The following is a 9416-nucleotide window of genomic DNA, read 5'->3' as shown; positions in this document are numbered from 1 at the left end:
ATCTAATATATTTTATACCATGAATTTTTCATGTGCATACCCAGATAGAGGACATTCAGCAAACATTTGTTTTGGCAAAACATTTGGTATGGGTAAAAAGTGCACATATACAGGCAACTCACACACACACACACACACACACACACACACACAGGAAGGTGATGTTTTGGTGTTTTTTTGATCTGAAACCTCATCAACTGATACAACGCAAAGTAGACACGCGCGCACACACGGTTCTTAGACACTGTGCATAACCTCCATTAGCATTGCCTCATTTGAGCCAAATGTGCCAGCTTGGCAAGCGTTCAGTTCAGTCGTCCTTCTCTTCTCCACTCTTCCTCTCTCGTTCTCTCCTTTTTTGCCATCTCCATCCTTCCCTTCTGCACCCTTCTCTCCTCCCCTGCTGATCTCTTTCCCTCTTTCTCTTTCTCCTTCCTTTCTGGAGTGGCTAATGGAGCGGAAGACTTCCCGAGTCTCCCTGCTAAAATATGCATTTAATTTGATTATTTACTACCTATTGTTTTCAGCTTTAAAGAGTTCACAAAGAGAGAGTGAGCGCGGGTAAGAGCGCGCCGAGTGTGTATTATGTGTGTGTGACAGGGGTAGCCTCTGGCGCATTTGTTATTCTAATGGAGACTCCTCAGCTGTCTGTAGAGCCATTGTGTTACACTCCAGTCAACAGTTCAGTTTCTAATCGGCCCAACAATGGCCCTCTCACACACTCTCTAAATAGAAAAATCACACACACTCTATCCTCTCACTGCTGCGCAAAACATGCTAGAAAAGCTAGAGATAATTCACAGTACATGTTTATATTTTTTCTTTATTTGAAGTAGGATCCAAAATGTTTGAGTCTAAGAGACGTCTGTATTTCATTTATCAAAAGAAAATCAGTTAAAACTTACTGAAGTACATTATTTTCTATCCAGCTAACATAGAAGCTAGCATTAGCCACACTGTGGGGCTATTTGCACCACCTAAAACAACTAGCGCATCCTTTTTTTCAGTAAAATTACCTCTATACAAACTACCCAAACACTAAACACATCACTGCACTAATTATACCAGCTAAGTAGTTAGCATGCTAATCTTACTTCTTTAGTTCATTTCTGGTTCTAATATGTAGCCATCTTGTTAATAAGCTAACTAGGATAAGCATGCAGTTAAAACCAAGCACTAGCAAGCTAGCTAACTATTATATTGTGTAAACCATTAGGTAAGGTCGCTAGCAAGATTTCAGGTTGGCGCGAGGGAGATTTAGCGAAAGGATAAGAGCAAATTTTTAAAAGAAATCCTTATCTAAAGGTGTTACCTGAACACATTCACCCCTATAAAATATTTAGAAGATTCCACAAGGCATGTGTTCAGGAGGAAGTTGCATCTTTCAAATTTCCTGAAGATCAGGAGAAGAAGAAAAATTCTCTCATTTGTTTTTTCTTTATTTGCAGTGATATTGTGAAATTGACTGATAAGATCACTTTAAAAGTACAACTCCATCACACAAATTATAGACAGAAAATAAATTATTAATTAAAAAAAATCTTAATTAAATCATTAGAATGTCCTTGATATCCTCTTGGCATTAGCATGGATGCTAGTGAATGTCATTTAGTTTATTTTTCTCAATTCTTTGCTAAAAAACTCATGCCTGTCACTATTATCAGTTGAAATCTTAAAAAAAGAAGCTAAAAATACATTTTTAAAGACTTACAAAGACTAAATTGCACCCTGATCATAGCATCAGCCATATTTTTTAAACTCACTAAGGGGTAAATAGTTATAACCACACACTCCTACTCCTACTACACAAATATACACACACTAGCACCCACAAATATACACCTCATCTACTCAAATCATATACTTCACAAGATTTATACCAAAACATGTGTATTAAAGGGGCAGTTTGTCATTTTTAAAGTGCTCTGCTGCCTGTAAGGTGAACTTTGTTCTGGGCCAGAAAAAAAATGGAACAGGCAGCTACAACCAAGAAATTAGACAGATCTATTCTGTGGAAATATTGAGAATGATAGCTGCTTTACTGTATCTTTAAAATGACATGATTGTTATAGGCGTATAAACGTTTGTAAAGTTTACAAACCGCAGCTTTAATGGCCGACGATATAGTATACATTTACATGGACATTTATATGGACATTCACATTGTAGAAAATGTTTTACAGAATACACACACATCTAAATAACACACAATTGATACAGGTCAGTGAGTCAAATGCCTGTGTATTTATGTAAGAATGCGAGTGTAAGGTTGAATGGAGCATGGCCTGCTCTTAGTAAATGTGAAAGGGAGATAGCATCTGTGTGTAGCTTTTTTTTTTTTTTTTTTTCCTAGTAAGTCTCTGCTGGACTCTGAGCTGCATGCTAACTGCCTCGCCTGAGGCGCCACAAGCTACTACGACCTTACTCACACTTGCGCGCACACACACACACACACACACACACACACACACACATGTAAGGTTAAACGCTACTGAAGCCAGATAGCTCCCACACACTTCTTTTTGGCCACGTGTAAAATATTTCGTTTGAGTGACAATGTGTGTGTGTGTGTGTGTGTGTGTTCAGAGCATATCCTCTGTGTCACCAATGCGCCTACAAACACTGCAATATAATTTTTCAAAAAGAAAACAAAACATATTCTTGGAAATGTTCATAGAAAAGCATCTAAATAATTGCTGAAAAGCCTTGAGAGCCTTTAATCACGATTATTCTAAAATATGCTATGACGCTGTGTGTTTTTGTGTGTGTGGGTGGGTGGGTGGGTGTGTGTCTGTATCTTTGGTAGGGACCAAATGTCCATCCATTGGCTTCCGTTTTTGTGGAAGACAGCCCAAAATATAAGCTGTCCAGGATTGATAAAATTCAGTATATTGAGCTGGATTAAAAAGAAAAAGTACTCTTTTGTCTGGATTTGGATGTGTGTTTGGGATCATTGTCCTGTTGGAAGATGCAACCATGAGCCAATTGTAACTTCTTGGCAGAGGCAACCTGATTTTAAAATCTCCTGGTACTTCATGGAGTCCATGGAGGTACTTTTCTGTATAAATCATCCTTGTTTTTCTGCCAAAGCCAGCTGCATTTGTCTTAACTTGGAAGTGGAAAGTTGGAGCTTGGAGCTGGAATTACAGCATTTTCAAGTTGGACTCCATGTTTGTCTTTTGTTAGCACTTGTATATACAGTATAATGTATTTAAGTGTAAAGAAGTGCTACTTTGTTTACTCTTTATGCTGTGAGCAGCCATGTTGATTTGATGTAACTTGCTGAACTCGGGGTTGAGGAGACCGTCCTGACTTTCCAAGTAGGAATTCGTATTAATATGCTGCATTCGTGGTGCCTTGTAAGTGGTAATTTGTAAGCTGTAATGGCGTTATTTCCCACCTGGAGTGGAAAAAACATAGATGCCTCCACGAAAGAGGGTATTTTGTTTGCTGTCAGTGCACGTAAAGCTCATAAAAAGCTACTCTAAGTGCAATTTTACAGCTACTGAGTGGCAATTCTACAGCTGAGTGGCTATTGGTTCTGTTCTACTGTATTGAACTTCAAACATCCATGCAACATTTTGGACTGAAATTGCAGCACAGCAACAACAGCGGACAACAGCGAGTAGCTTAGCAACAAGCTAGCTGGCTAACGTGTGTTAGCTAATGTTGATGATTACCTTCTCAAAACAGTTAGTACTGTGTCTGTATATTAACAGATCTAAAGCTAATCCTGCTGTAAACTAATTTAAAAGTAGAGAAGGAGGGCTGTACACTGTTCACAGTGTGAGCCGCCATGTTGATTTGATGTCACTCCGTAAACAGGGAAGGAATTGATAGTTGAGAAGAGTAACCCAAGTTGACGAGTTGAAATTTGAAGTTGAGGGGGGTGTTTTCTGTTGCTTTTATTGGTTGTAGGTGGGGAATTACAAGCAGCTTCGCCTCGAATGCAGCTTTAGTTCTAGCTCCGAGTTGGAGGTTGGAAATTACGGGTTATGAGTTTAATTGAACTCAGCATTGATTGCCAAATATTGCTATTTTCATCTATATTGTTATGGCATCGAGGGTCATGTCTGGTTGCAGATTTGGCCATTTGGAGACTCAAAACTGCTTCGGCAAATCTTTAACTGTAATGAACTGTAATGTTTTGAATATAGTCAGATTTATCTAGTATTTCCTATTATAAGATTACAATTACAAATATAAGATTATTAAAACTATTTCTAGCCTTTTTTTTTTATTTCATGCTTTACATGTTCTTGTTTGTTGGCAGATAATTTCACTTCTTTCTAGAAATAAATGCTTAAAATGAGCAAAATTATATGCCAATACAACAAGTCTATTTGAAATAGTCTCATTTTTACTAATTTCAAGCTTGGAATAGTCTCATTTTTATTCATTTCAAGCTTGAAATTAGTAAAAATTAGACAATTTCAAGCTTGAAATGAGTAAAAATGTCACAAGGTGACAAGGTTTTAGTATTCTTATATTTGGTTCACTGTAATCTTGTAATAGGAAATACTAGATAAATTGGACTATAGTGCATTTTTTGAGTGCACTAGTATCCTCTTATTGCCCTGTTTACATTACAACAGATTTAAAAGCTTTAGCTGCTTTTATGTAATTTTTACTGTTGAAAAAAGATAGCTTTGCTTCTTAAGTCTATAGTCATGTTGACTTGCTTCCTCCTTTAGAAGTTTGTTAGAGTCATCTGTCAGACCTCGCTCGAGCCAGTAAATTATTGGAATGGCCCTGAAGATGGCCAGGGAAGTTGAGGGAAGATGTGGGGGGTACTAAAAAAAAAAAAAAAAAGAATTGGAACACAGGACATAATCCAGTTTTCGCTTCTCTCCATTGACCTCCAGTTCATCTGAGGATTGGGTTTTTCATTTTTCCAGTTTTATCATTTTTAAAACCCCTCAATGGGCCTGCTACTTCTTATATTGTCAATTTGCTCCATCCACACACTTTATTTTAAGATCTCTGAGCCTTTTTTTTTTTTTTTTTGTTACTTTTCCTGCACTAAGGCTTTGGAACAGGCCAATATCTGCCATTATTTATTTCTGTTTTGAAATCTCGACCTTAAAACTCAATTTTATTAAATATGTTTTGTGAATGTTATGTAGCATTTATGTATATTTTCTGTCTTAGCACCATGTGGTTCTGTTGAAATCATTCTAGCTGTATAACATAACTTGTATTTAATGCATAGTGTAAATGAATTTTTCATATTTCCATATAATCTCTGGTTATAAACCATCTCATCTCATGTAATACTCATAAGTCATGAGGTGTTGTATGTGAATTCTTACAAATTTCTTACAAATCATAAGACCACATAAATAATTAACCTAATAATGAATTTTGATCACCAGTAGCAGTCCAGTAATTAGTAATTAGTAATTAGTAGTAGAATGACGAAGTTAAAATAAGAAGGTCATTAAAATGATCTACTTTAAAAAGCATCCATAGGTCTATATCTCAAAGGCTGCTAAAAAAACAACAACACTCAAGCGGTTTTATTCCTTTAATAACCAAAACTCCTTCGTGAGCTGAGTTAAGGTTAAGGTTAGCAGTCATAATGTTTCATATCTCATTCATATCATTCTTACATTCTTCTTATTTTGTCACTAATCAGTGACATCAAAACAAATATTCTCAAATTTAACTTTGAGTTACTTCCCCACAGTGAAGCATGGTGGTGGTAGTATCATCTTGAGCAATACTCTCGGTCTCTTGGTTGCTTCTCTGACTAATGCCTGCCTTACTAACTTTTGGCGAATGGCCTCCTCTAGTCAGAGCTGTGGTTGTACCTTATTCTATCGTTTTTAAAATAATAATAAATTATATTCATTTTAGTTCCAGGTTGTACCACTAGTTCAAGGGGGTGAATACTTATGCAAGGCACTGTAATTTTGCAACAAATTACTTGCTGGTATGTGAACTGAACATTTTGTTCTGTTATATAAATGTAACCAGAGAGACCAGCACACAGAAAAAAAAAGAGAGACATGGCGTCAAGCAGGTTGAGTGTTTTAGCTGTTGCACGACTACGCGACGCACTCAACACAAAGGGCGGATGTGGTTCACCACACGTGTAACCGAGGTGGCAATCTTCCCTCGCACGCACACACACACACACACACACACACACACACACACGCCCAGCACACATGCCTAACTTAGAACTAACAAAAACATCCTGAACGTCTTCACGTACACTCATACTCACACTCAAGACACACTCTCACGTTCTTTCTTGTACTTGTTCATAATTAAAACCGCAACAGCTTTCATGTCCCTGCACACACACACACACACACACACACACACACACAGAAAGTCGTGCACACAACAGCTTGGGTTTAAAAGAATTATTACTGTCTGATTAATTTGGTTGCAATTGCATGATGTCATAAAATTGTCAAAAACACAATTAATGATAATGATCATTAACAAATTAAACACTCTGGGAGAGACAGCAGCAGTACAGGAAGTCTTACAGTCAAAACACATGACCTTTGACCTCTGATATGCATCATGCATCTACACAGTATCTGAAGTCTTGTGTGTTGTTGTGTTGTGAAAAAAAAACCCACAACACACAAGACCTCAGATATTGATAAGAAAATTGAGGAAGAAAATTGAGCCTGACAGCCATGGCTAATTTTTCATTTTGAACTTACCTAGCCATCATTACTAGCTAACAGGCCACTTAGCAGTAAACAGTTGCTAAACCATGTCCTAATTTGATTACTTTTACTAAAACTTGTTCATTTCTACTCTTCCCTATTCACATTTACTCTTTAGAGTGTGATAACAAAGCTAGCCAACTACTATACAATAAAAATACCAGAGAAAATGTTATGCTAGTTAAGGCAGTTAGCATGATCCTCAAGCTAACTAGCGAATGCTGCTTTCACACTAGGTATTTTTATTTTATTTATTTATTTTTTACAGAAAAAGTGCTGTCTGGAGTGCTTTTTTTTTTGCTAATATGAAACAATGTCTCATGTGACATGAATACTGAAAGAATAACAACACTTCAACCATTTCTAGCTAGTAATAGCTAACTAACTAGCCTAGCTTGCTGTCTAGATTAGATTTATTATGATCAGCAATGCAGATGAAATAAAGTTTGGTGTAACTCTGGTGATGAGGTGAGTGTTTCTCATTAGCTATCTTTCAGAAACTATAAATAAAAAGAGATTTTAAAAGAAGTGTACATTTTTTTTCAGTCATTCTCACACACACACACACACACTTTTTTTCCCCCTTTCTCTTGAAGTTAATAAGACAAAAATGTCATGGTGCCAAGAAACCATAAAGTCCTCACTGCAAAAAACGATATCATAGCCAATAAATATATCTTGGATATATATGGAGGCAAATCAACTAATATTCTCTTTAGTAAATTTTTTAAGCGAAATAGATTATAGCTTATTTAATATATTTTTACTCATTTCAAGTTTGAAATTGTCATATTTTATCATTTATATTATCGTTTTGCCTTTATATCTAGAAGTATCAAAATTATTTTCCAACAGAATAAGAGCAAGCCTGTATTTAGTAATATGTCTAGAAATAGGCTTAATGGTCTGAATTTTTGTTATCTATCTGAAAGTTATAGCTTTACCCCTGGGACTGACACTGGAGACTCCTTCCAAAAATGTTATATAAAAGTCCCCTGACAGAAAATGATTATTAATGATTAAACAGTGGGGGCACAGTGGCTTTGTGGTTAGCATGTTTGCCTTGCATGTTGGGGGTTTGGTTCCTGCCTCCACCCGTGTGTGTGTGGAGTTTGATTGTTATTCCCGTGCTTCAGGGGTTTCCTCCGGGGACTCCGGTTTCCTCCATCAGTCCAAAGACATGCATTGTAGGCTGATTGGCATTTCCAAATTGTCTGTGTGTGATTGTGCCCTGTGATGGGTTTGGTACCCCATCCAGGGTGTCCCCTGACTTGTACCCAGAGTTCCCTGGGATGGGCTCCAGGCTCTCCCCATGATTCTGTGTAGGATAAGCGGTACGGAAAATGGCTGGATAGATGATTATAGATTATACATTTTTAATGCGTCAATGTAGACGGTTCACCATCCAAGTTTCTGTGTATGTTGTTACTACAGAAACTATAATGTATGTGAATGACTGGGCTACTATAAACCTAATGTCAGAGTTGTTGTTATATGTTGAAAATGAATCAACACATTCTGACCAATCAGAATCGAGAATTCAACAGTGCTGTGGTATAAAATGTTGTACTGACTACTTTTTTTTTTCCAGAGCTCATTAACGGTAAACCAATTACACCACCTAGGTAAAATGTTTATAATCTAATCTAATCTAATCCATGGCTTACTTTCTCGGTCACATGACTAGTGCGATTAATGTCACACTTTCGTGACAAAACAGTTATACTGCCATTCTATTTGTAGAATTAAACTGTTGCTAGGGAAAAGACGAGTAACAGCACTGAGACGTTCGTCCTAACAAAGTTCTTAACGTATAAACAAGGAGCAATCAATTGCAAAAGTGGGGGATGGGTGAGTCCGGGGCCAAAACACAAGTTTAGCTTCTGTTTTGCTGAGAAGAATGTTTCGAATTTTTATTTCCTTTAATAAATCTGCTATTGGGGATGGCGTGAGCAATTACTGTCCGTCCCTGTCACCTATCGCTTTCATATTACTACAGTCAGCAAAGAGGCTGCAGCCAAATTTAAAGTGGTTTGGCTCCAGAGAGAGAGAGAGAGAGAGAAAGAGAGAGAGAGAGAGAGAGAGAGAGAGAGAGTGAGAGAGAGAAAGACGACATGTCTTGTATTGGCAGTGAAATACGTGTCCAGAATGATCATATCTTGGTGACAGGGGAGCTACTCAGCAGAAGCAGGCAGTGTGTAAATGATCTACCTTGTCTACACACACACACACACACACACACACACACACACACACACACACACACACACACACTGACCTTGCTCAGTCAAAGCGGGAAGAAAGAAGGAATAACTTGAGTTACGGTGTGAAATTAAAGGCGATCTACTGCATCTCTCAGTCATAAATCGCCGTGTAATTACTCGAGCCGATCGATCCCTATCTCTCTTCTTCCCTCGCTTCCTCTCATATCATTTCATCCCTCGCGCTCACTCTCGATGGCCCTGACACCTCTGATGGTTGTTCCCTTCCTCTCTAACCTCGTTCAGTTAACCTTTTCCTTTCCTTGAGTCTCTCTGTATCACTGTCTTTTTTCCCTCCTTTTTTCTTCCTGTCCCTCTTTCTCTTTCTCTCTTTCTACTTTCTTTCCCACACCGTCATTCCTTAACTTTATCTAACCTTCGCTTAACATCTCTCTTGTACTAATCTACCTTTCCCTCACTTCCTTTGTCTCCTTTCTTTCTGTCTCTATCTCTCTCTCTATAT

The sequence above is a fragment of the Pangasianodon hypophthalmus genome, chromosome 28 (genome assembly GCF_027358585.1).
Source record: "Pangasianodon hypophthalmus isolate fPanHyp1 chromosome 28, fPanHyp1.pri, whole genome shotgun sequence".
Taxonomy (NCBI): Eukaryota; Metazoa; Chordata; class Actinopteri; order Siluriformes; family Pangasiidae; genus Pangasianodon; species Pangasianodon hypophthalmus.
The sequence above is the reverse complement of the archived record's forward strand: the minus strand, read 5'-3'. Positions refer to the sequence as shown.